The sequence below is a fragment of the Felis catus genome, chromosome A1, assembly GCF_018350175.1.
Source record: "Felis catus isolate Fca126 chromosome A1, F.catus_Fca126_mat1.0, whole genome shotgun sequence".
Taxonomy (NCBI): Eukaryota; Metazoa; Chordata; class Mammalia; order Carnivora; family Felidae; genus Felis; species Felis catus.
In genome coordinates this window covers 205,932,435-205,958,625 of record NC_058368.1, presented here as the reverse complement: position 1 = coordinate 205,958,625, position 26,191 = coordinate 205,932,435, and the positions used below count along the sequence as shown (strand labels likewise).

The window sequence follows — 26,191 nt, the reverse complement described above, 5'->3', positions numbered from 1 at the left end:
GCTCCTCCCCTTTTCTAACTTCCATTAATATTATGTCTTTGAACCATAGGTAATCTAGAAGTGTATTACTTGTTCCAAATATTTTATAATTTTTTCCCTATTAAAGGGTTTATTTTCTTCTTTATGTTTAGAAACAAAGAACTGACCTCACCCTCTCCCCCCACATCCCACCTCAGCCTTTCCTGTTGAAGGAAAAGGGAGGAAGAGTGATGGCAGGGGTGTTGGGGAGGTGTTGAATTTGAGAGTTCTTTCTCCCCACTTTGCCTACGGTCACTCCTCTTTTCAGCATCCCCCTCCAAAAAATATAGATTTGAACATGACTTGCCACCCATTGTGGGGCTGGGGAAACATAGCCAGAGTCAAAAAAGTAATACCCATTCTCAACAAAAAAATGGGTTCAGAGAGTGTCTGGCTGAAACTGGTAAGGGAGGGAGGTGGGGAGAAGGATAGCTGAGGAAGCTGCTGAGTGGAGGGAGGGCAGAGAGCCTGGGACCCTCCTTCTCCCTGCACCAGCCACCCCCTCTTTGCAGCTCCCTTCTAGCAGAACTGGTCTTCGTCTTTCATCCCCTTCCGTGGCTGCTGGGCAAAGTCCTCAAACACGATGTCATCGTCTGTGGCATAGTTGGTTTCAAATTCAATGAGGTTGGTGTCCACAGGGGCATCAGCTTCAGGCGCGGCTGTCTGGGGCCCAGGGAGGGTGATGTGCTCATGGGGCTTGGGGTGCATAAGAACAAAAGGCACATCAATGGAGACATCCCCACCACGAGAAACCACTAGCTTCACCCTGACCCTGTAGAATCCCAGGATTCCCAGCACCTCCTCTTTGGCACCCTCCTTCACGATGGTGCTGGAATCCAGTTTGGTGTCCTTGTGCTTGAACTTCCCATCCAGGCCAACACCACGCTTCTTCCAGTTGTTGCTGAGCAGTGGTGTGATATACACCTTCCGAAGGTGGAACCGGGTGACACCTGGTCATCTTGCTCAATCTGAGCCACAGGACACTTGTAGTGGGCAGTGCTGAGAGGCAGATGTTGGCGTGCCGTCTCACAGAGACTTTGGTCTTCTTGACGGTCTTGGTGGAATTGGTGACAGGGACGTTGGTGTTGAGGGGCTCCCCTTGGTTGTATAGCTCTTCGTCCAGGGAAGCCTTAGGTGCAGGGAGCAGTCAGACATAAAGTGAAGTGTGGTTTCTACTGAAATCTGAGTGCCTGGTTTCTTTGGTGGAAATTGCACCTTTTGGATCACCAGACACACAAAGTTCCTTCTGTGGCTTTTCCTTTTCTAGTGACTTAGCACAGAGGCTCGAATCTCAAAGTCTTCCCCACAAGCCTTCCTTGTGTCTTCTGGGTCTGACTACAGTGTGACAAAGCAGGGCAGATTCTGGGGTATTATATTCAGGTCCTCACGGTCATAGCGGAAGGCATCGGTGAGGGTCACAAACATTTTTTGGTCCTTCAAGTAGTCAGGGTCCATAAGCACCACGTCATCACTTTGTCCAGGGTGGTCTGCAAAGTCCCACTTGCCTAAGTACACGCTGAGCTTGCAGTTAGGGCTCAACTTCTTGGAGACCCTGGTGCCAGGTTTCTCCCCATGGTGCTCACATCAGGTGCCCCAGGGGTTCCCGGGTCCCTGGCTCCTAGTCTCCCAGCTTGCTGCCAAGTTCTTGCTCCTCCCCAACCATTGCCTATGCATGCATGCCCTCTGCTTCCAAATATATATACAATAAAACCTTGGTTTGCCATCATAATTTGTTCCAGAAACATGCTTGTAATCCAAAGCACTTGTATATCAAAGTAAATTTCCCCATAAGAAATAATGGAAAACTCAGATGAGTCGTTTCACAACCCAAAAATATTCACATAAAGATGATTTACAATACTGTAAAATAATACAAAATCATAAAAAAATACAAAATATAGAGAAAAATAAACAAATTAACCTGCACTTACGTTTGAAACCCTTCACGACCAGTGTGGGGAGACAAGAGAGAGGAGGGTCATTTTGTAGGACGACTTCACTAATGGAATCACTGCTATCTATTGGTTCAACAGAATCTTTTTCTTTTTGTGCAACTTTAAACAAGAAACCTATCCAATGACACTTGCTTTTGCCTCCTTTTGAGGATTTCATGGAAATGAGACATTGCATTATTATTTAACAGATTCATTGCTTGCATTGTTACAGCCTTATTTGGGTGGTGCTTTTCTACAACATTTTGCACCGTTTCCCATATTACATATTTCCCTAATCTCATTTGAAGTGAGGTATTCCCCTGCCTTTTTCTCCTCCTCCTCTGCAGATGATGAAGACATAGACTTCTTATAAAATCTTGCAATTTTGGCCACTCGCATACCTTGTTCTTACTTCTCGATGATTTCCTTCTTAACTTCCACAGTAATCATCTCCTTCTTCTTACCACCTTTCTTTTTCAATATTTTCCTGCATGGGGGCTATTGTATATGCTCACATAGCACGTTGACTACAGTGCAGAATTAATAAAATCTTGCTATATACTGTATTTAATGTACCTGGCAATAAGGCAGCAGAGGAAAGGGTCTCTATCTGCAGGCAGCTTGACCTAGAATGAAGCAAAGCATTCCTAAGCTTACTCTTGTATGGAAAAGCAAAGGACTGTTCATAGGTGCTTTGAAGTGACAAAAAATACACTAATGCCAGTTGTGGGCACCTTCCAACGTTCTGAAATATCACTGATTTCTGTCAAACACCACGGCCTGAGGCCCAGCATCTGAGCATAGGAGACAGTCACCCACAATCCCTCAGGGAGAGAGAGAGAGAGAGAGAGAGAGAGAGAAGAACCATTGGCTCAGCTGTGATCATGTGACATTTGGCATCACATGCTACTCGTATTGCAAGACATCCCTTGTTTATTAACATTTATTAGAAATGTTCGCTTGTCTTGTGGAATACTCGCAGAACAAATTACTTGCAATCCAAGATTTTACTGTGAGATACATATGTGTGTGTGTGTGTGTGTATAGTTATATATAACTATGTAACTGTGATATATGTATATATATAGTTTAAAAAACATATATATGTTTTAATTTTAGAGAAAAAGAAGGTGGGGGAGTGGGAGAGAGAGGCAGACCTTGATCCCACGACCCTGGGTTCACAACCACAGCCAAAATCAAGAGTCACTCACCTAACCAATTGAGCCACCCAGGCACACTGCTTCCAAATATTTCAGAATACATATGCATAGCTAAATTCCACTACTGTTTGGGATTATATTTATATATCTCCATCCCTCTAAACCATTGAGACTTGCATTATGACTCAACATATGATCATTTACCAATATATGGTAAATATTTCACATGTACTTGAAAAGTGTGTATAAAGAAGTTTTATAATCTTTTATCTATTTTAATTAGATCATATTTATTAAAAGCAACCTTCAAATCTTCGATATCTTTACTGAGTTGCCTGTTCTATCGGTTACTATTGAGAAGTGCTTTAAAACCTCCCAACAGCTTTACCCATCTCTTGAGTTCTGGCTCTCTTCAACATCCTAGTAACTTTTGTCTCCCGAGCACTGTGAAGTAGGAAAAAGCTCTGATCTGCTGCTTTTCATTAGGACTCTGGCCTGCAGCACTTATATATCAGAAAATTCCTTAAAAGGAAAAGTAGTAGAGGGGAGCCTGGGTGGCTCAGTCGGTTAAGCGTCAGACTTCAGCTCAGGTCATGATCTCGCAGTCCGTGAGTTCGAGCCCCGCATCAGGCTCTGGGCTGATGGCTCAGAGCCTGGAGCCTGCTTCAGATTCTGTGACTCCCTCTCTCTCTGCCCCTCCCCTGTTCATGCTCTGTCTCTCTCTGTCTCATAAATAAATGAACGTTAAAAAAAATTTTTTTTTAAAAAAGGAAAAGTAGTAGAGAATTTCTCTTACTGCAGTGGATTTTCCTTTTCTCAGGTTTCTTTGTTGCTAAAGTATTTCTTGCCCTGATTATTCTCTCTTTTTTTTCTCTTAAAATTAAGTTTTGTTTAGTTTTGACAGAGAGAGAGCAATCAAGGGAGGGGCAGAGAGAGAGGGATACAGAATCCCAAGCAGACTTCCCTCTGCCAATGTAAAGCCTGATGTGGGGCTCAAACTCATGAACCATGAGATCTTGACCTGAGCCAAAGTCAAGAGTCTGACGCTTGACAGACTGAGCCACCCAGGTGCCCCTATTCTCTTTTTAATTTCAACATTTAGAGTTGCTTTTCTAGGAGGTTTGTTTTGATAGGAAATACTCTGCCAGAGAGAGAGAATCAAAACTCACATATGCATAGTTTCTGATTGGTAAAGTAACACTTCTGTTTTGTAGAAATTTGGAAAGTCAGAAAAGTAAAAAAAGAAATTAAAAAAGCTTCCACCATCTTCACCTGGGTAATTCGTAGTCATCTTTCTGTTTTCTACCTCATTTAACTTTTTCAGTGTCTAATCAACCCCCATTTATATTAAATTAGCTGCTATTCATAGCACCTTGTATTTTTTGTTGTTGTTTACACTTTTCACAATGTGTTACTATAGATTTATTTCTGTATTTATTTGATTGGTACTTGTCTCTTTCACTAGATTGTTAGTTCTAGTGTTGCAAGGACCACGTCTACTTCTCTCTGTAAACATATTATCTATTATGGACTATTTGATATGTATGAAATATGCTTTTTGAGCAGTATTTCTTTTTTGTGTTCCTATATGTGTATGTTTTCAATTAATATTCTATTCTGCATGTAATCTCTATGTGTATTTTCCCATTTTCTGTATTTTAAAAATTCGTTTGATGACATATCATATACATTTCTCCATAGGAAGACTGTCTTCTAATACTAGCTCAGTCACCAACTATTTGACCTTGGACATATCAGTCAATATTTATAGGGCTCAGTTTCCTCATCTGTAAAATAAGGAAATGATAATTGCCTTAACTACTCATTTGGAGAATTGTCAAAAGTGAATGAGCCCCACTGATATGCAAGGAAATTGTGGCATAAAAGATACAGAACATGAAATAGTTAAACAAGGATGCATTAAACTGTTGCTACCATTGTTGCTTGATGGATTGTCTACAAAAAGACCATTGGGACCATAAGTGATATGAAAGAGTCATGTTTACCTCATATCTCTGGGGAAAATGTAACACTTTCTATTGACCACATAAATGGAGAAGCTCTTCACACATAGAATGTTTACATCATGGCAGAGGGATAAGTATCATAGAGCAATTAGGTAAGAAAACAACATAGAGCTAAAACAAGATGCAGCTATTTCCATTACAGAAAAGTAGGCAATTAGCTTTTTGTAGAGCACTTTAGCGGGTGGCAAACATCTGCAGAAATGTAATAAACACTCAGTTGCTTCTAAGTAAGTGCATGAGCAAAAAGAAATAATTGCAGTTATTAATAAGGGATGAGAAGAAAACAATCTCTCCCATCTTAGAAGATTGGAAAGAAAATCACCATGAGACAAACCCAGATGACATGAGATCATTTATTCTAACTATCCTGGGTTATCAGCAGGCGTTATGAGAATCTTATCAATGTATGTTTTTCCAGGTTAGTTAATTCTTTCATTAAATTTATTTGTTTTTCTCTTTTTGGTATAATATACATATGGCAACATTATCACTACTGTATACCGCTTCAATCATTTCCACAAATATTTGCTTTCTTGATAAATTCTTGAGATTAAATTAACACCTTCAAGTATTGCTATATGTGATACCTGGATGGGTAGACCCTACTAACCATTTGAGTGAAGGTTTTAGAACTCAGAGTTTGCAAAACGAGGTGAACAGTACTACCTACGTAATGCTCTATCTCAAGAATGATCTTCCCAGATGAACTTTGCATTATTTCTTTTGAAGAATAAAAGTAAAAAGCACTATATAATTGCAAGGCATCAATATAGAAACACCCCCAGAGTATGTAGATTCCTTGTCTCAATAATAGAAATGCCACCTTCCCTTAATGTTCAGGGAAAATTCTAGCATTCTCCCAATAAGTGAAACTTTGTTATTCTAAGTTTCTTTTGCTTGGAAAATGTTGCATTACTCCGGAACTAGAATCACTTCATCAGAGAATTTAGAAATAAATATACTTCCCAAATGCTTGTTCGTTTAAATTCTATCTGGCAAAGAGGCCATTTAATCAACAGAGTGAGAAAAATAGAGATTTAATCTATAGCTTAATTGGGCTGGCAACTAATGAATGTTTCAGCTTCTTCTAGCTCCTTCTTCTAGCTGAATGTAGGAGCTAGAAGAAGCTGAAACATTCATTAGTCTGTGGTTTCTCCAATTTTATAAATGATTATTGGTGACTAATGAAGCAATCCTCTACCTCCTCTGTACCATTTGTGGAAACAGAAGCACAGAAAATCCTCTGCTTTTACACTGCCATGCTAAGGTGACTCCATTTGTTAAAGATGCCAAGGGAACACAATTACTCCTGTTCATTAATTACTAGTTAAAGCAGCTTTACTACCATCAGAAACTAAGAAAGTTATGAGAAATGTCAAGGTAGTAAAATATGGAAGTACATTTGCAACTGTGAATTATTCAGAACTCAAGACAGACAATTTATTACTACTTGTTGCTATAATAAATCCTCACTAATGGAACCCTATTAATTAGGAGTTTGGGATGATTTGGAGTCTTGGCTGAGATCTGTCCTTTTATTTATTAGAAAGACATTTGGAAAGCAAGTTAGTAGTCCAGCAATAAGGACAATATATATTTTTTAAAGTCCAGGCTCTCTGCTGCCCTTCTTTATTAATAAATAATAAATGCCATTGTTGCATTTTTTGACCTAGTAAAAGAGGAGGATGCAAAGGCAAGTTTTGTCACACATGAAACCATAGTAATAAAGCCTGTAGACCACTGAAAAGAAGAGAAGAAGAGGAGATGAAAAATTTAAGGAAATAATGGGCAAGAGATGAGTCATGAGCTATGCTCATGAGTGGTGTGCTGGTAAATGTTTAATAATTGTAGCATCTTCCAATTTCTGTGGTGTAAATACTCACGTTATGGACAATTTCAAGCTACCAACCGGATATTATTGAGTACAGAGGTAGAAAGAGAAAATATACATAAATAACCTCAAGGGCATAGGTATTATTAAAGTCTATTTTACTACTAAAATGCTGATAAAGTTAGTAAAAATGTATTAAGATGATAAGGATGCGATGATTTGAAGTATTTATTGCTTTTGTTTTTAATTAATTTGAACCTAAATTCATATAATTTAATTTAAAATAAAGTCTGGTTTTAACAACTAGCTGGCAGCATTCCTAAACTTTCATGAGCTGGTATATATAAGTTGGCTCTAGTATACCATTACATCTTGGTAACACTCTGTCTCCCAGAGTTGAAACCTAGGGTGCAGCAAAATATATCCAAACAAATTGTGAGTCCAAATAAATATTGGACTTTGAACTATGATACCTTGGACATAGATGGAAACGATTATAAAGCTTTCAGAGAAGCCCTGAATTCAGAATGGTGTCACAAACAATATGGCAGGCCAACAAGAAAGCAGGAATATTGCAGGAAGTAAATGGACCAGGGATAATTTTCCTAATTGTGGGAAGCCTATTTGTCATATCCTCAGCTCTTGTGTGCCTATTGAGAAAACTCTGATAGAACAGGAAAGGCCTTGATTAGATGCTATGGCAAGGAACACATGTTTCATGGTGGGTGTCAGCATAAAGCCTCTAAAGACCAAATAGAAAGACTCGTTCAAAATGAATGCCAGTTGTAGATGCTGAGCAAGTCATTAGGACAAAGCCCATTACCGTGGCAGCCAACGTGGTGTGAAATGACAGTCTGGATTCGAGGCTCCATCCCACCACCTCTATGAGTGTTTGGATGAATCTGAAAACAGAGAAGGTAGAAAAGAAACCCTATGACAGACCAAAAGATAAAACTGATAGGAATTTAAAATTTGAGCTGACTGAATATTTACCTTGAATAAGAATATTAATTTGAAAGTTCAAAATATTTTTCTTCAGTCATTGAGTTAGGGTCAGGAAGGCAAGAAGAAGTCACAGAAAACAAAGTTACATTTTTGAGGTACGTCTGAGTTCTAGCAGGTAAAAATACCAATTCCACTATGTCAGTACACCCTTGTAAGGAGACCGTTTCTTATTTTAAGAAAATTTTCAAAAACCTCTCTATAATCTTAAAAATCTTTCCATAATCTATTTCTTAAAATAACTTCTAAATTGTGTGTCACTCCCAAATACATTTCTAGCTAAGGTTTTTACATTAAGTTTCTTTCTCGTGTTTACAAAAGCCTTCAGAAATCTCATGATTATGGTTTCAGGCCTTCCCAGAGCAGTGTTTCTAAATCTGAGCTTTCAGTTCTCCTGATTTACAGCCTTGAGGTCACCATTTATTTCTTCCTTTCCCCAGACCTATATGCCCAGTCAACAGGCCCTTTCAACTCTGCCTTCATGGGCTTTCTTATATCTCTTTATTCCTTCTGATTCCTCCTGTCTTATCTAGAATCCAGGCTCCTTCCACCTCATGTTTAAGTAACTATGATAGTCTCCTAGCTGATCTCTCTACTTTCAGCCCCTTCTCAAGGTTATGTTGGCGTTGTTTCCTAGTACCCTCTGTTTATCATATCCACACTCTTGCTCTTAATCCACAATAACTCTCTTATGTTGAGTCTAAATGCTCAGCTTGATAATCGCCCTTTTCCATCAGCCAGCTGGTTTTTAACAGAGTGTTGTAATTCTTTCCTACCACAAACTGTTCTCACGGCAAGCAACTTGCCTTTCTGTTACACTCGTCAACTTTCCACTTGTCTGCTCATTTCTCTATCCTCCCCTGCCCTTGTCCTAAAATCTCTTCAACCCACTCATGAAAAACCTATATGCTCTCAGCCAAATCCCATTTCGTACTCTAAACTTTCCTCACCTCTCCAGCCCCTAGGCCAAGCTCCAGATTAGAGTATCTATAAAGCTATAATCTGGGTCACAGAAAATGCCATTGATTAGACATTTTCTTGGTCTGCTCATTATGTCTCATGTATCAAACCAGATTGTAAAGTACTTAAGAACAGTTTAGATCTTCTCCTTGTATATTCTTCATAACACTTAGCATAATATTGGGCTTGTGTGTTGATACTTAAAATTTTTTTTTTTGAAAAACCATTTATTTATTTATATCCATTAAGCAAATCTTATTTCCTTGGTTTATTGCAATATACATTTGGGGAATAAAATTCCATTCCTTTAAGGATACTTCATTAATTGAAACTAGCCTTTTTCCAATCCATCTAAACTGAGATGTTTACTTGCCTATGGCAATTTTTAAACATAATCTACATGTATGTGCTATGGATTAGTATGAAGTAGTTTATTTTTTGCGAGTCTGTTTTAGTCAATATACTTGATTATATCATAGAAAAATAAAACCACTGACCCATCACCAACCTATCAACCATCCCTTTAGTTATTTAGCAATGCAGGATTGGGTAGTAACTGGTTTATTTATTCATTTATTTGGCAAATGTGAATCAGACACTTGTTTTGTGTTAGGCATGAGTCTAGGACCTAGGTAGGTGGCAATGTACATATGACCCCTTCTTTCAAAAGCTTAGAGTCTTTTAAGAAGATAAACAATAAACAATAATGAAAAAACAAGTTAAAATACTATGGAGGCAGTGAAGCAGTGTGGGTAGAAGAGCAAGTTCTGAAGTTGGTCGGCTTGAGTGGGCCATGGATGGGCTCACAGCCTTCTATCTGTGTGATATTGACAAATTTCTTAACCTTACCAAGACTCACTGTCTTCATTTATAAATGTGGAATAAATGTAGTCATCACAAGAATCAAATTTAAAAACTTAATGTAAATTACTAGAATTTAGAGGGCCATCTAAAGTACTAATAGCAAGTATGTATAGATAAATTTGTAATTTTATTATAATCACAAATATTAACAGTGTAATGAAGGCAAGATACAGGTTGGCAGTGCAGGGGCAGAGTCTGGAATCAGGAAGGTTTCCCTTGGGAGGTGAGAAAGAGAGTGGTCTAAAAACTACATGGTGGGATTGGAGGTTGAACTAATCCACAGAAGAAGATAGAATTTTAGAAGAAAGGCAAGACTTATGGTCTAGAAGAAGAGACGGGGTGGGAGTGCAGGAAAGAACACCAACTTCTATTTCTTGACCTTCTGGTACACTTGGTAAGCAGCAGCTACCACTGGTAAAAGATTAAAAGAGAGCTTGGTTTTATTAAGGACAACAGATAAAGAAAGTGTTAAGGCCACAACTGGGCTTGTTTCAAGTGCAACTTATTTCACCAACATAAGGATGGATCTTTGACTATAATGTATCAAAGAGTAATGGAGCAGGAAATGGGTCAGTCTTCAGGCAAACGATTAACCAAACTTAGTGTCATTTGAAAAAATAAATGGATTGAATAATTTTCATGTTGACACTCCCATCTTATGATTTACGGGTGCCTTGTTTTTCTCTTAGTTTGTGACATTACAGATATTACAAATAACTATTCACTTATGTTAAAGAAATTTTTTGTTCTTGGCCTTTGTAAGCTTGTAGAGGGTTTCATAATAATGCATTAGGCTTTTAAAATAGAAGGTCTTGAATTTAGCTGATGTATTTTAAGTTCCTGATTTATAAAGCTCTTCTGGGAACAATGCAACTGGTTACTGAACTAGACATGACTGTTAGTATTTAGTGTGTCTGCTGTCTGGAGTGTGAGGGTAGCAATAGCAATGGGTGACCTGCCATATCCCCTGAGCTCACCCCTACACACTGAAGCCTGCTTAATGAAATCTCTGCTACTCCCCATCTGAGGCTCGTTAATGACCCTGGGAAGTTTCAGCCTATGCAAAAGTCAAGCCAGAAATGCCAGGGAGTTAATGCTGCTGGAGTAGCCCTCAGCCTTGGACAGTTGGGGATTTGGTAGAAAGATGCTCACACTTTCACACGTTCTCTCTCCTCAGATGGAATAAGTCTGAGATGTGTTCCATATTGTCTCTTAGAAATCTGTAGTGGAATTAAGTGTCCCAGATCCTGTCTGCTCCTGACTGAATCAGGAATTTTCCTCTGACAGATCTCCCTTCTCTTTGTTAATGGTTCCCATAGACATATATCCATGCTCCCATTTCTCCAATTTCAAAAACAAACCACAATAAAACAATTACCCTCATTTCAACCTCCAACTACTCTGCATTACTCTGCTTAGTTTTTCAGCAAAACTGAAAGTCCCCTATTTTTATGCCAGTTTTTCTTTTTTTTATCATTTAATCTTTTCTGTTTTTTGACAGATACGATGACTTAAAAAAAAATAAACAAGCACAAAAACTGTGTTTAAAAAAAGTCTAGAAACTTTTTAACCAGATTTAAAACTGAAAATATTTTACCATAGATGTTAACATATTTTTCTATAAATCATTGTGTTTCTACCAAATCACAAAACTTGATATGACTTCTGAAAAGTGAAGAACAACACCAGGGATGATTCTCACAAGCAAAAAATTAAATTACTTTAATTCTCCTGATCACTTTATAACATATTTGTAGTATCATTCAAATCTTGATTTAAATTCTTATTAATGTATTATGAAAAGAAATGAAAGAAGGATGAAAAGAAAGAAAACAAATTTGAAAACGATTATTTTTACATTGTCTTGCAGAGCCTCAGGACCCAAAGGAGAACCATAAAGTCAAATTTTATAAATTTATTTATTCTATATGGAATGAGAAAGGATTCTAACCCTTATTCAAATTTTTTTTTTAGATTCAAATTTCGGCATTGTAGTACTTTCATGATTTTTTGTTTGTCTTTAGGTTTTTTGTATGTTTATTTATTTTTGAGAGAGAGAGAGAGAGAGAGAGAGAGAGAGGTGCAGAGAGAGGGGAAGACACAGAATCTGAAGCAGGCTCCAGGTTTCGAGTTGTCAGCACAGTCTTGTCACAGGGCTTGAACTCAAGATCATGACCTGAGCCCAAGCTGGATACTCAATCAATTGACCCACCCAGGTGCCCCAGTAGTTTCATGATTTTATTTAATGTGTTTATTAGCTAAAATATGAGGCAGTCACATTTAAATGAAAATAGCAAGATTATATACTATCACAGGAAGAGCTTCAGACTACAAGTCTCTTTTCCAAACGTTAGACCTTGGGACCCAGTTATTTAAATGCCTGTTGCTGTAGTTTGGGAATAATAGCACTGAGCCTAGATGGTTTTTGCGAAAATTATTTAAGATAATGTCAAAGAGTTTCCTAACAGAACTAAAGTGCAGTTCAACCAACTGTAATGTAATAGCCTGAACTTAGTCAAAACTCAAATGCAGTTGACCTTGAACAACATGGGTTTGAACTGTATGGGCCACTTATACACACATTTTTTTCAATAAATATATTGTCAAGTTTTTTGGAGATTTTTCTCTTACAATTTTCTTAATATAATTTTCTTTTCTCTAGTTTACTTTGTTGCAAGAATATAACATATATATAGCATGCAACATACATGTTAATTGACTACTGATGTTATCAGTAGGGCTTCTGGTCAAAGGTCAACAGTAGGCCACAAGTCGTTAAGTTTTTGGGGAATCAAAAGTTATATACAGATTTTTGACTGTGTGGGGGTTTGGCATCTAACTCCATGTTGTTCAAGGGTAAACTGTAATTTTTAAAAACTATTATCTACTTTGATTTCCAGCAATAACTCAAAAAGTTGAAAACAGAGAAATACACAAGTAAAACCCAGCCATATCACAGAAGATTATAAAAATTTTTGGAAAGCTCACAAGGGATCTTTTCATATTAAACAGGTTTTAAAGCTAGAGACTTGTTGCATGAAAGTACCCACATCTACACATGTATGAGGAGATTAACCAAGATGTTCATGGGTTTTAGTTCTGTAATAAAGAACTGGACTCTGGGTCATTATCACAGCTGAGAAATTACATCCTAAAAACTTGAAAAAAAGAATGTAATAAGTTGGTGTTGCCTTTAGGGGATATTGCTGTAATGTACTTGAAAAAATCAACTTACTCAACTTAAAAATTATTAAGTTAAACATTTGATGAAATTTAAAAAAAAGATATGAATCCCACCATAGCTCTTCTTGATGGAAAAAACAAAGAATAAAAAGGTTTAATTGTCCAAGGCTGAACTAAATACATAGCTTATTTTATCCTGTTCCTTGGTATTTATATAGATTTCCAGAGTTTCTTATGTTTATTCCATCATCAGTATAAACAATGATGTCTAGGCTGTTAACAGGTTCACTTTAGTTTTAAATCCTATTTTCAAGTCCAAAGCTATTAAACCTCCAGCTGTCCCAATTTTGAGCACTTGAAATTACAAGAAATCTTTTGTTTTCTGAGATACTAGCACTATTTTGCTACAGTAAGATTTAAACGGTTTCCAGTATGTTACCACCTTACATAAAACCATCAAACCCCTTGGCACAAACATTGAGAATCTAAATTACTAATTGCTTACAGTGGGTGTTAGCTACAATTTTAGGAAAAAGAAATTTCTGTTTACTATTTAGTCCATTTCATTGGCCTGAGTCTATATTGGCACAAAAAAAAAAAAAAAAAAAAAAGAAGAAGAAGAAGAAAAAGATTATCCAGTCCAGTTTCTGATATTTTCCATATGTCAAACCTATTAAGAATAAGGACACCATCAGGGGTGCTGTTGGCATTGATATGATGTGAGAGTTCTTCATTGAGTCAGAATGTCTTGTATGCATTGAGAGTTATTTGGCATCTCTGGCCTTGTACTCACTAAATGCCTGGGGCTGTCCCAGTCATTATGACAATCAAAAACCTCCTCCACACATTTCCAAATGTTCTCTGGAAGCAAATCACCCCCAGCTGAAAACCTAAACCTCAGAGGAAGAACTAATTTGTTTTTTGATGCATCTGTTTATTATCCACTTATAGATAACGATTCCTAGGTTATTCACAAGTTATAGCCAAAGTTTTCTATAATTTAATTTTTTTCAAAAGTATCAGTCAGGCTAACATTTTTTTTCTATTCTGCCACAAGCTTAATATAAATTCTAGAACTCAAATATATTTTAAATTCTTAGTCTGGGCAAATGAAGTAGTTACCACGTGGTAGACTTACCAGGTGCGTGCACGTGCACACACAACAACAACAACAACAACAACAACAACTTTGTGACTTGGTTACATAATTTTCTGCAGGAAAAAGATCCACAGCAAATTTTTGAGAATCTGGCTTATAAACATAATAATATCAAACTGCTTAATCAGCACTTTCAGACTTCCTCTTTTAGTAAATCCAGAATTGTTCACTAAAACAAAACAAACACCCCATGACTTCTCTAGTCTTGAACACCAGTCTTAAAGGTAAACAGTATGAATAAGGAGAAACAGAATGAACATATGAAGCTATTAACAAGTTAGATATGACAAGATTGCACTTCAATTAGTAATGACAAGATAGTACATGAAGGTTTGCTTCCCAAATGCATAAATAAAATCTCCACTCACCTCACATAGACCTTGTCACACAGTCATCTCATATTAGAGAGGATACGGTGTGTTATGTGCTATAAAACATAGTCTCTAACAGTTACTGACTTAGTCAATTTATATCTAGAAATCTTTTTTTTTTTTTAACCAGCCATTCTAAGAAACACAAACTTCACATGCATGCCCACTACTACAGGAAAGAGGATAATAAAAAAATGGAAAACTTACCATTTACCTATGACTTAAAAAAATACCAGCACAAAATTCAGCTCAACAGCCAAGCCTCAGGTAACAAATTTCATATTCCTTATTATGGCTTTCATCAAGAATCTCAATATGTCTTGAAATGTTTAGGTGAGATGCATTTCTCTTCAAAAACATTCTAGCTTTCAAGACTCAGCTTCAAAACAAAATTGGATAAATATTAAGTTGAAGGTAAATTAAGAGAGACTCAAATCTATTTTAGTGAGAAATCTCTATAAATTCTATAACTGCGTAAAAATTCTACATGTTTAAGTTTCTTAAAACTTTATTTAAATTTAAAAAAATTAATGTTTGTTTTTTCAAGAGAGAAAGAGAGAGAGAGAGAGAGAGGGAGAGAGAAACAGAGAGACAGAGCTTGAGTGGGGGAGGGGCGGAGAGAGAGGGAGACACAGAATCTGAAGGAGGCTCCAGGCTCTGAGTTGTCAGCACAGAGCCCGATGCGGGGCTTGAATTCACAAACCATGAGATCGTGAAGCGAGCTGAAGTTGATGCTTAACAGACTGAGCTACCCATGCAACCCAAAACTTTTTTTTTTTTAATGTGTTCAAGTCCTGTTTTTTTTAGAAGGAGAAACAGCAGAACTAGGAAGGAGGGATGTGAGAAAAAGACACGAGTGCCCCTTGATGGGTGAGATCCAGCACAGGCTTTGTGTGTGTGATCAAGGCCACCCAGCAGCCTCCACCAGCCTTTTCCTGTGAGGACAGAGTGTGAGGAAAACCTGGGCAGACATGAATTTTCCATGAGGGTGTGGGTGGGATAAATTGGATCTGGGTCCCTCTGGACCAGGTGAAAAAGCCAGAGCCCACAGCATCCTTGGCAATGCAAATAGAGGCACAACGGTGGTGTTTGGTTTCTTTTTTCTACCATTCTTACTTTTTTTCAACAAATACAAACTAAACATGAAACAAATATTTACTCCAATTTTTATCAATCGTGAATTCAGGGAAAGAACATTGGAGTTGCATCTAAATATTTAAAATCTATCTACAATTATAATGTTTCAAATAGAAACAACAGTAGTTTAAGAATTGTTACCAGTCCTGGAGTGCCTGGGTGGCTCAGTTGGTTAAGCACCTGACTTCGGTTCAGGTCTTGATCTCGTGGTTCATGGGTTCAAGCCCTGCATCAGGCTCTGTGCTGACAGCTCAAGCCTGGAGCCTGCTTCAGATTCTGTGTCTCCCTCTCTCTCAGCCCTTCCCCTGCTCATGTTCTGGCTGTCTCTGTCTCTCAAAAACAAATAGATGTTAAAAAAAAAAGGTTTTTTTTTAATTGTTACTAGTCCAAAGATTAACATCTTTTATTTCATTTTTTTAAAATTAAGTTTTTAATTTTACTTCCAGTATAGTTAACATACAGTGTTATATCAGTTTCAGGACCTTTTATTTCATTTTTAATGAGATTTTTAAAAATAACAATAGCACTACACCAGAAGGGGTGATTTTTCCTGCTTTCAAAATACTTTTCAAATCCTGGCTTTAACTTTTGGAATACACAGAAACTAAATTAAAAAAGTTCTACTGAATGAAACATTTTAACTACTGTAACAAGCAAGACATGTTCTTTTGGAGCAAGGAAAACAACTGGCAAAAAAAGAAAAGAAAGTCCTGTCAATTTAGGATGAGTAAGCAAATTCTATCCTTCCTTCCTTCCTTCCTTCCTTCCTTCCTTCCTTCCTTCCTTCCTTCCTTCCATCTCTTTTCCTTTCTTCTATCTCTCTTTTCTTTCTTCTTTGTCCTTCCTTCCTTTCAAACTCCACTTTTCCTAAAGTGGATTTCACAAAACTGGAATCGAAGAACTAAGGTGGGTAGGGAGGAGGAACAAAGTACAAACAGAAAACAAAGAGGGGTAGATTCATAGAAAACAGAAAATTTATAGTCAACCTACGGTCCCACTCCAATGTGGTAGAAGCTGCTTGAAGTAATTTAAAATGGAGCAGGAGCTCAGGTTTGTACTGTGGTGTGAAAATCAGGAAGGAATTCACCATAGGAAACCAATATGCCTTCCTATTTATTCCACATTCTACTTCCTGTAGCCTTTCTCCTCAGGAAGGGCCTCTTTCTACTACTTTTTCACTCTCTTGGAGGACTTCTGAGCATACACACCAAGCAGGAAGCTTGAGTTTCCTGGGATGATTTAAAAGATCATTTTGGGGGCACCTGGGTGGCTCAGTCGGTTATGCATCTGACTTTGGCTCAGGTCATGATATCATGGTTTGTGAGTTCAAGCCCTGCATTGGCCTCTGGGCTGAAAGCTTGGAGCCTGCTTCAACTTCTGTGTCTCCCTCTCTCTCTGCTCCTCCCCCCCCCCCCCTTGTGCTCTGTCTCTCTCTCAAAAATAAATAAATGTTAAACAAAAAATTTAAAAGACCATTTTAAAGACTATTCATGTGTGTGGATAACTCACTTGCCAATTTTGGGATGAAATTTAATCTTTGTTTATATTTCCATTCTTAGAGATCACCAAAAAATTGGAAAACATTCTTTGATTTAGGACATTTGATGTTATTAGAAATTTTACTTCTGTGTATACTGTGACTCATTTGGTCATGACTAAACCTCATATGTCACTGCTGTTTGGAGTCACTCTGAAAACAGGTGTTACAAAATTGTGAAAAGATTTAATTAACTAGGTAATATGTTTGAACATCCAGTAGAAGGTATAAATGTAAAATAATGTCAGAAAAGCATTTCAGATGTAAAACACCACCTGAAAAGCATTCCTTCAAACAGAAGCACATTCCTCCTAGGTACCTGATTCTTTACTCTTTGGTCACAAGGTAAAATAAGTTTTATTTTTCAAATCATTTTGGCCAGTGTTTTCATCTTGGCTACAACCTAAGGACGACAGATATTGCAATATGAAATGCTGGAGTATGTAAGTTGATGTGATTTTTGTTTTTGTAATTAGGATTGGATTGAAGCATGGAGTCATTAAATTAGTGGTGAAGCAGAAGGCTCTTTCATGGAGGTACCTCCCCAACATTGACCATGGGAGGTACTGACCGTTCTTATGGTGCCCCATAGAACAAGTGACCATATGCTGGTGATTTACAGGCCAATAGTCCCACTGTTTCATTTGAGAAGGATGAATCAAAACTTTCAGTAAGTTGGCTACAAGATGTTTGTTGTTTTAAGATGATTTGACTTTTTAAAAGGTCTAAATACAAATTTTAAGTAATGTATCTGAACAATATTTACTCTTTGTTTTAAGGTCCTATGAATTCCTCAAAGTTCACATTCAAATCAAAGGTGAGCTTGGCTCAAGGTTTGCCTTTGGTGCTGTCTTATCTTATTTCTCATCACCAACCACCCCCCCTCCCATCTCCCAGCTTTTGCTGTGGCTCCTCTCCTCCCAGACCTCCTGGCTCTTTTTCTCTAAGCATTGTCTGGGGTCCCAGATCTTGTGCAATAGTTCCTCAGTGTATAGTGTCTTTATTTTTACTACCTAAAACAATCTGAACTTCCAAGAAATCTTTCTTAATCATCTCCTCTATCAAAATCTCTCTATCTCTCTTTATGGCTTTGGATTCAAGCTACCTGATTTTAGCCAAACTTGTTATCATGCTCATTAGGGATCAGTGGGTCAGTATTCCCACTTTCAGGTTATATTCCTATGTTTAGCAAAGGTCACCTGGAGCCATAACACATAAACTCAAATACAGACAGGACTCCCCCCCCCGCCCCGCCCCCAATACCATGGCACAAATACATGCCATGGTTTCCAACAAGGACCAGCAGAGAAAATGTAGCTGGTTCTGTGATTCAACCCCATCATTGGAAAACAGTGTGAAAAACCTATGTTTTCCAATGTATGCTTGTGAAGTTATGGGGTAAGGGGCTCAACAAAAGCATTCATAACAACGACAGGCAGACTATTCATTTCCCTTTCATAACATAAACCAGAATCAAGTCACTGGAAGCCAATTTTGAATCTGAGGCAGATAATGTTTCCTGTATCCTGCTATTATTTTTCTCCCCAGCATGTGCTCAATGAAGATAAGTCCTGTGAATAATTATCTGACTGCATAAAACCATTAGGCCAGGTTCCAATGAGGTACCACAGCTGTGCTAGGGACCAGATAATAGAGAAAGAACAGCACTCAAGGCTTTTTACATCATCTGTCTCCACCATCACTAGTGCAGTGGAGAGAAGACAGGACCCAGAGTGGGGTAGTCCCAGTTTTCCAGGGTAGGTCACAAGACACCAAGGGTATAGGAGTCAACAAGCGAAGTCGTCTAAGAAAAAGCCAAGAGGACTGTTCTAGGAGATGTATCTCCTAAAACCTGGAGATCGGGATAGTTCTGTCTTTTAATCTCTACTCATGCGGAAGAAATACAGTCAGTATGTTACAGTTAACTTTAGCCTCTAAGATAAAGCCAAAGTATAGGAGAAGCTTGATGATTCACAAGCATATACTCTGAAGTTCTTTCTCTGGAAGTAATTGTGGTAGGTTAAACAAAACCAACTCCTTAGAACAGGTGTAATTCTCTCCTAGAAAGGGTTTGGCAAGGGCTAATGCGCTGCTACCTATATTGTCCCTCTGACCAAAATGCAACGTTTTGTTTATTTAATTAATGGCTTTCTTCTCATTAGGCTTGCTGCCACAACCAAATGGAGATTTCTCAGCCTGCCAAAGCGGTGAGTTTGGACTGTTTGCCTTGAGGCTAGCTTTTTGCTTTCTCTCTAATTTTTTAAAAGCTGTCTTAAAGACAGGAGTTTAAGCTACATTAGAACCAGAGGAAAATATCAGCAAACCCCACTGAAAAGAGTAAGTGGATTGCCTAAGGGGTTTGTGCCCCAAAGGTCAGATCTAATTCAATAACAGTCTGTCTGGGAGTCAGAATCAGAATATTTTTAAAGGTCTAGGTGTTTTCTTCATAATTAGGTCAAAAGAGGTGAGGCTACTCAGCAGGGGCCCATTTTTAAAATAAACTAAAGGCTTCCTATTCAACTCCAAATACAGGTGGAGCAAAGCTAAGTCTATATAACATCAATACATAAAGAATAAAAGTGAAGTATCCATTCTTTCTCTCAGATGATTCGTTTATGTGACATGAATACTGCAGTGCCTGAACACTGTCCTGTTTTCAAATAGATTTGGACCCATACTTGCAGAAAAAGAAAACACAAGAAAGACCACAGTAAGATAGGGGTAGATGTTTAGACGGAAACGTGAGCAGAGATGAAGAAAACTTAGACAGGAAGATGTCACAGTCTTTGGGGGTAAAGGAAGAGAAGTAGCAGAAAGACGCATATGCCGCTCCCGAGCATCAGTGTACTCAGGACTGCTGACGGGTGGCCCTTTCCTGCTGGTTTCTGCTCTGGTTCATAGCATGTCGACACACATCCTTCCTTAACTTGGAAAACGTTGAGAAAAACATCCGTGGGCAGAAGACAATGGCTCAGGGAATTTCCATAGCAAACCATTTTGACATCAATGAAAATCACTGGGGCAAACATGGAAGTCTCATCCCTTTTGTCTGACTTTCATTAAGACAAATTGAATGTTTACTGATTATCCAAGCACATCTTTGTAGGCCGATTGAATGGCTTGAGGAGAAAATATCTTCATGAATGAGAGCAGGAGAGACTTTGGAAGCTTTTCTCTGATGTATAGCAAAATATCAGCACATCTTTTTGGAGGAGGATAGCTTTAATTGCATCCTTTCATTATCAAAAACGAGAATACAATTTTCTGAGAATGTTCCAGCAAAGCTCTTTCATTTAGCCATGGGCACTGCCTGGGAATCAGAAAGCTGGACTCTGGTTTAGTTTGGGTAAGACTGTCTGGAAATTTAGAAAAGGCTACTGACCCCTTGGCTTCACCTTTCACATCTGTAAAATGTGGAGATTGACTTAGGAGTATTTTAAGGTCCCTTCTGGTGCCAATATTCTGGAAAGCTATGCTTCCTCCTGACAGCTCAGTGAAAGAAAACCATGTCTCTAGTACATGTTTTGTGGATTACTATTAATAAAAAAATAGAATAATACCATGGTTTGAATAATGAAGAAATTTTTGTATTTGTGAGTAACTGTTTTTTAATCTCACTCCAGTTAGGAGCTGTATGTATAACAAATGGAAATAGAACTTGTAACAGTATGTCTTAGTGTTTATATAGTCAGCCTTCCTCCATGGCCAAAGAAGTATGTGTTAACCTATTACTATATAATCTCCAGAAGTTGTGAAGTAGACAGATTAAAGTTCTTTTTATCAAAACAGCACAAGAGTTCTGGAGAAGATTTTTTAAAAATGCAATAAATCTGAGAGAGCTCTGGAATTTAGCACCTCAGTTGAGGGAAGATGTGCAGGACTAAAATGCCCTTATAGGCAAGTAGGTCTATGAAGGGTGGAACATGTTGGCATGGCCTGCCTTGCCAATAACAAGCTGTGTGATGTAAAACAAGTCCCTTAGCCTCTCTGTTTCCCAGAATCCTTATCTATATAAGAAGAAATTGAAGTGGATGCATTCCTAACCACTTTCAGTCTTAGAGTCTTATGGCTCTGAAGGAAGAGATTAAAATGCAGTTAATTACAATTGAATAATATAAATAAATTGCACAGATACATATTTTAAATCCTTAGGAGAATAAATTCTTGTTTATAATTTTATTTTATGAGAGAGAGAGAATATGTGAGTGGGGGAGAGAGGTAGAGGGAGAGAGTGAGAGAATATTAAGAAGGCTCCACACTCAGTTCAGAGCCCAATGTGGGGCTTGATCCCACGACCCTGGGATCGGGACCTGAGCAGAAATCAAGGGTCCGATGCTCAACCAACTGAGCCATCCAGGTGCCTCAAGAGAATAAATTCTTCAGACACTCATTTACATATAAATTATTTATAAGTTAATTAAAACTCATACTTTAGGTATAAAAGACACCTTAGCAATCAGTACCAAGTGTTGCAAAACTGCCTCATAATTATTTGTGAATGTGCCCCTTACCTTGTGCATTCTTCGAGGGAATAGTCTTGTGTTTCTTTGTATCATCAGTAGTTAGACCAGTACAGATAGTGAATAGATACTAAGTAAAGACTAATTAAATAAATTTGCAGATAAAGAAACAGAAATCTTGAAAAGTTCCACTAAGCTACCTGAAGTCACACAAGTAGCTAGATTGGAGCTTCTGCTTTTTCTGAGACCCAATCCAAGGAGGGCTGGTTCTTTTTAAAGGCCAAATTGATATATTTTTTTCTAAAAACATCATTAGCAATGACATGTTTTCCATGAAAATAGGTCTTTTAAGGACTTTAAGGCAGGCCAAATAAAATTAAATGGAGAATAAGTCACATAATAAATATTCAATAACTATTCATTGATTGATTGAAACTTGAACCAAACTACTCTATCTTCTTAAAAGTAATAAAGTTATCTTTTTGTGCCTAGCACAGCCATGGCTCGTGGTCCCAAGAAACATCTGAAGCATGTAGTGGGCTCAGCATTGTACGCTGGATGAACTGACCGGTGTGTTTGCTCCTCGTCCATCTACTGGTCCCCATAAACCAAGAGAGTGTCTCGCTCTCATCATTTTCTTGAAGAACAGACTTAAGTGTGCCCTAGCAGGAGATGAGGTAAAGAAGATCTGTATGCAGTGTTTTATTAAGATTGATGGCAAGGTCCAAACTGATATAACCTACTCTAATGGTTTTATGGATGTCAGCATACACAAGACTGGGGAATATTTCCATCTGATCTGCAACACCAAGGGTCACTTTGCTATTCATTGGATTGCACCTGAGGAGACCAAGTACAAGCTGTGCAAAGTGAGAAAGATCTTTGTGGGGACAAAAGGACTTCTTCATCTGGTGATCCATGATGCTGGCACTATCTACTATCCTGATCCCTTCATCAAAGTGACTGACACCATTCAGATTGATCTGCAGACTGGAAAGTTTACTGACTCCATCAAGTTTGACACTGGTAATCTGTGTATGGTGACTAGAGGTGTTAACCTGGGAAGAATTGGTGTGATCATCAACAGAGAGAGGCATGCTGGTTCTTTTGATGTAGTTCATGTGAAAGATGTAAATGGCAGCAGCTTTGCCACCCAACTCTCCAACATTTTTATATTGACAAAAGCAACAAACCATGGATTTCTCTTTCCTGTGGAAATAATGTCTGCCTCACCATTGCTGAAGAAAGAGACAAGAGACTGGCAACCAGACAGAGCAGTGGGTAAAATGCTCTCTAGATGATGTGATTAGAAGACTTTATATTTGAAGATAATACAGCATGAAAGAAAAGTTATATTTCTGGAGTAGCTGTCCGTCTTTATTTCTTCTTTGCCTATATCACATGCCATCAAAAGATGAAGTATATTTTGCCACACTCTTTTATTTTTAGTGTTTTTAATTTATTTTGAGAGGGAAAAAGAGCATGAGTGGGAGAGGGGCAGGGACAGGGACAGGGACAGAGAATCCCAGGTGGGCTCTGCATTGACAGCACAAAGCCCAACGTGGGCTTAATCTCACAAACCATGAGATCATGACCTGAGCTGAAATCAAGAGTCGGTTGCTTAACCGACTGAGCCACCGAAGCACCCTATTTCTCCACACTCTTGAATCTATCCCAGCTTATCACTGCTTTGACCAATAGAGCCCTGAGAGAGTGACACTCCATTTGTTCTGGCCCTGATCCTTAGGACGATGGTGGCTTTTGCCTTGGTGTCTTGGAGCCTGGAGCTGTTATACACAAAGTTCAGCTTCAGTGCTCAAGAGGTCCTCAGACTACACAGACAAGAGAGGAGCCCAGCTGAGCTCAGTCTTCTAGCATTCCCATCTAGTCATTAGACGTGGCAGAAAGCCATCTTCAACTGTCCAGAGCAGCTCAGCTTTTAGCTAAGTATCATAAAGTGATCACAGTAGATGACCCATGAAGCAGAAGAATCATACAATTGAGTCCTACTTGAATTTGTGGTTAACAAAATCTTGAAATTTAGTAAAAGACTTATTTTAGGCCCACTTAAATTTGGGGTTGTTTATTTGTAATGATAGGTAGCTGAATTCTTTGTTAAAAAGTTATATAATTCTACATTTTCTATAAAAGAAATTCTTTTCTTATCTCCTACTCTTATCCCAGATTAACACAGGTTGGAAAGATTCAATAGTGCTGACCAATTTGAAATTTTGCTATGGTAAGAATTTCCGCAGGATGTCAACATTAAGAAAAGCTATGGTTTATTTTAAAGCAAAGAAGTTCATTTTAATGGGATGCATAATATACAAGCTATAGTATCAAGTTCTTCTCCCATAAATGTAGCCTTACCTTGTATAGAGAAATCGAAACAGTAAAAATTTGCCTAACACAGGTGTAAGTGTTTCACAAAAAGCATTCTGAGAGAATGACTGCCATTTGTAGCATAAGTACTATCATTTCTTTTCTTTCCCTGTTACTAATCCCCATTTACTATTTCCATGTTCACTCCAAACACCTCATTCACTTATGTATGGATTCCTTCAAAAAGCCTTTACTGAATCCCTACTGCATTTCTGACAGTATCCTAAGCATTGGTGAAGAAGCTATGATGACTAAGAGGTAGACCTGTACCTCAAGGGGCAAGAATTCTATCGGGGAAGACAAGTTTAGTACTAAACATGGCCCATGGATATAGTAAGTGCTAAAATGGAAGTAAGTAGGGGTTCCTGGGTGGCTCAGTGGGTTGAACGTCTGACTCCGGCTCGGGTCATGATCTCACAGTTCGTGGGTTCGAGCCTCGCATCGGGCTTTGTGCTGACAGCCTAGAGCCTGCTTTGGATTCTGTGTCTCTCTCTCTATCTGCCCCTCCCCCACTTGCACTCTGTCTTTCAAAAATGAATAAACATTAAGAAAAACTTTAAATGGAAGTAAGCATGAAAGAAAATGGGGACTCAGAGATGAGCAGCAGTGCCTGCAAAAGTAGGCTGAAAGTTTCAGAGAGGGAGAAGTTGGGTGTTAAAAGATAAATTTTACAGTCAAAGAAATGGTAAAGGACCTTTTAGGCAGAAAGAATGGCATTTGCAAAGGGAGTAAAAGGTAAGGGGAAAATGGCAAAACTTCCACTGCGGATGTAGCAAAAAATTGACAAGGGAGGGCAGGGGACTGACAGGGGTAAATAATGGATTATGGTAGAGATAGGGTGGGGGCACAGGGTGACGAACTCTTATGCCATGAACTCATAGTCAGCTGGCCTTCGTCCAGTGCTCCCTATGAGACCTGTGGAATGGGTAGCATGCCCACCACTATCCACAACTGATTAGATCAGAGGCTTATACCTGGCGCAAAGTCAGTTCATCCTTTTGTTTGATTGCAATCAAGCAGATTCTCTATCAGAAACTTGCCTGAAGAAATATGATTGGAGACTACACCTTGTCACATGGTAACGTACACTAGATCAAACAGTCATGTAGACATGGGGTCAGCTCTGACCTCATGGCAAGTCAGACCCACAAGCAAGTTAATGCTACAGGGCATCAGCCAACGCTACAGGCCTTACAGAGTCTGTGGGTAAGAAGACAGGTAATACTGAGAGAGGCAGGAATGATGGAGTGGGCAGTCAGAATGGAAGTGAGAGTGAGAGAGGTGTAGGCAGAGACCCCTGAGAACAGCCATGGGGAGACCAACTCTGAGAGGAAGGAGTTGGTTTGGACAATTAGGCCAAATGTAGTAGAGCTTAGCACATGAGCACCTGGCTTTAGCCATTGGATTTGACAATTATTATTGACCTCAGAAAGAAGGCAGCCTCAGAGGATGTGTGGCCAGAGTGTAGACACTCTTATTAGGAGTCTGAGGCTGCAGAGTGTGTGGCATAAGGCAAATGAAATATGATGGAAACTGATGACTTATCCTATCAACAAGTGAGGCCGTGGGAGATGGCTGCCAGGATGAGGGGATCCAAAACACACCCAAACTGGCCACCTCTCTCATATTTCTCCTAATTTGAGGAGGAATCCAACTCTGCATTCTGCTGAGATCTGTCGCCTTTTATTTCATTAATGATCACAAGTGACGCTGCTAATGTTCCATGGACTTCGCCAATGTATGGCTCAACAGGTCCCTACTTTGTCTAATTACTATCCATATATTCAAAGATTGGATCCAGGACTTCAGAAAACTTTACCTTTTAAAGAAACTTGTATAGCCTGGGGCCACCAAGAGATGGAGCAAAGTGAACTAGGTTTTGTGTTGTAACGTTTCTACCACTGGGATCTTTCCAGGGTGACTATGTGCCTCATAGACAGTAGAATAAGTGCTGACAACATAATGCTCATTACCTTGTTGCTGGTACAGCAGTTGATGCCTTATCCACAACAGTTTGTGGTTTCTCTTTTATCTGGTGATAGTATCTCCCAGCGCAGAGCATGGGGAGTGAGTGAGCCTAGCAGTCTGTAGGAGCATTGGTACCTGTAAGAGGGTCCACAAGCCATTGGAGGGCCACTGCTTGTTGTAATATCACATTCCCATTAC

The 26,191-nt window shown here is 38.6% G+C and overlaps 2 pseudogenes; one reads left to right on the top strand and one right to left on the bottom strand.

Annotated features, from left to right (window-relative positions):
* Positions 1-344: 344 nt before the first annotated feature.
* LOC101093995 lies at positions 345-21,703 on the bottom strand (annotated as a pseudogene).
* A 439-nt stretch (positions 21,704-22,142) lies between these two features.
* On the top strand, positions 22,143-22,928 carry LOC101094906 (annotated as a pseudogene).
* Positions 22,929-26,191: the final 3,263 nt, after the last annotated feature.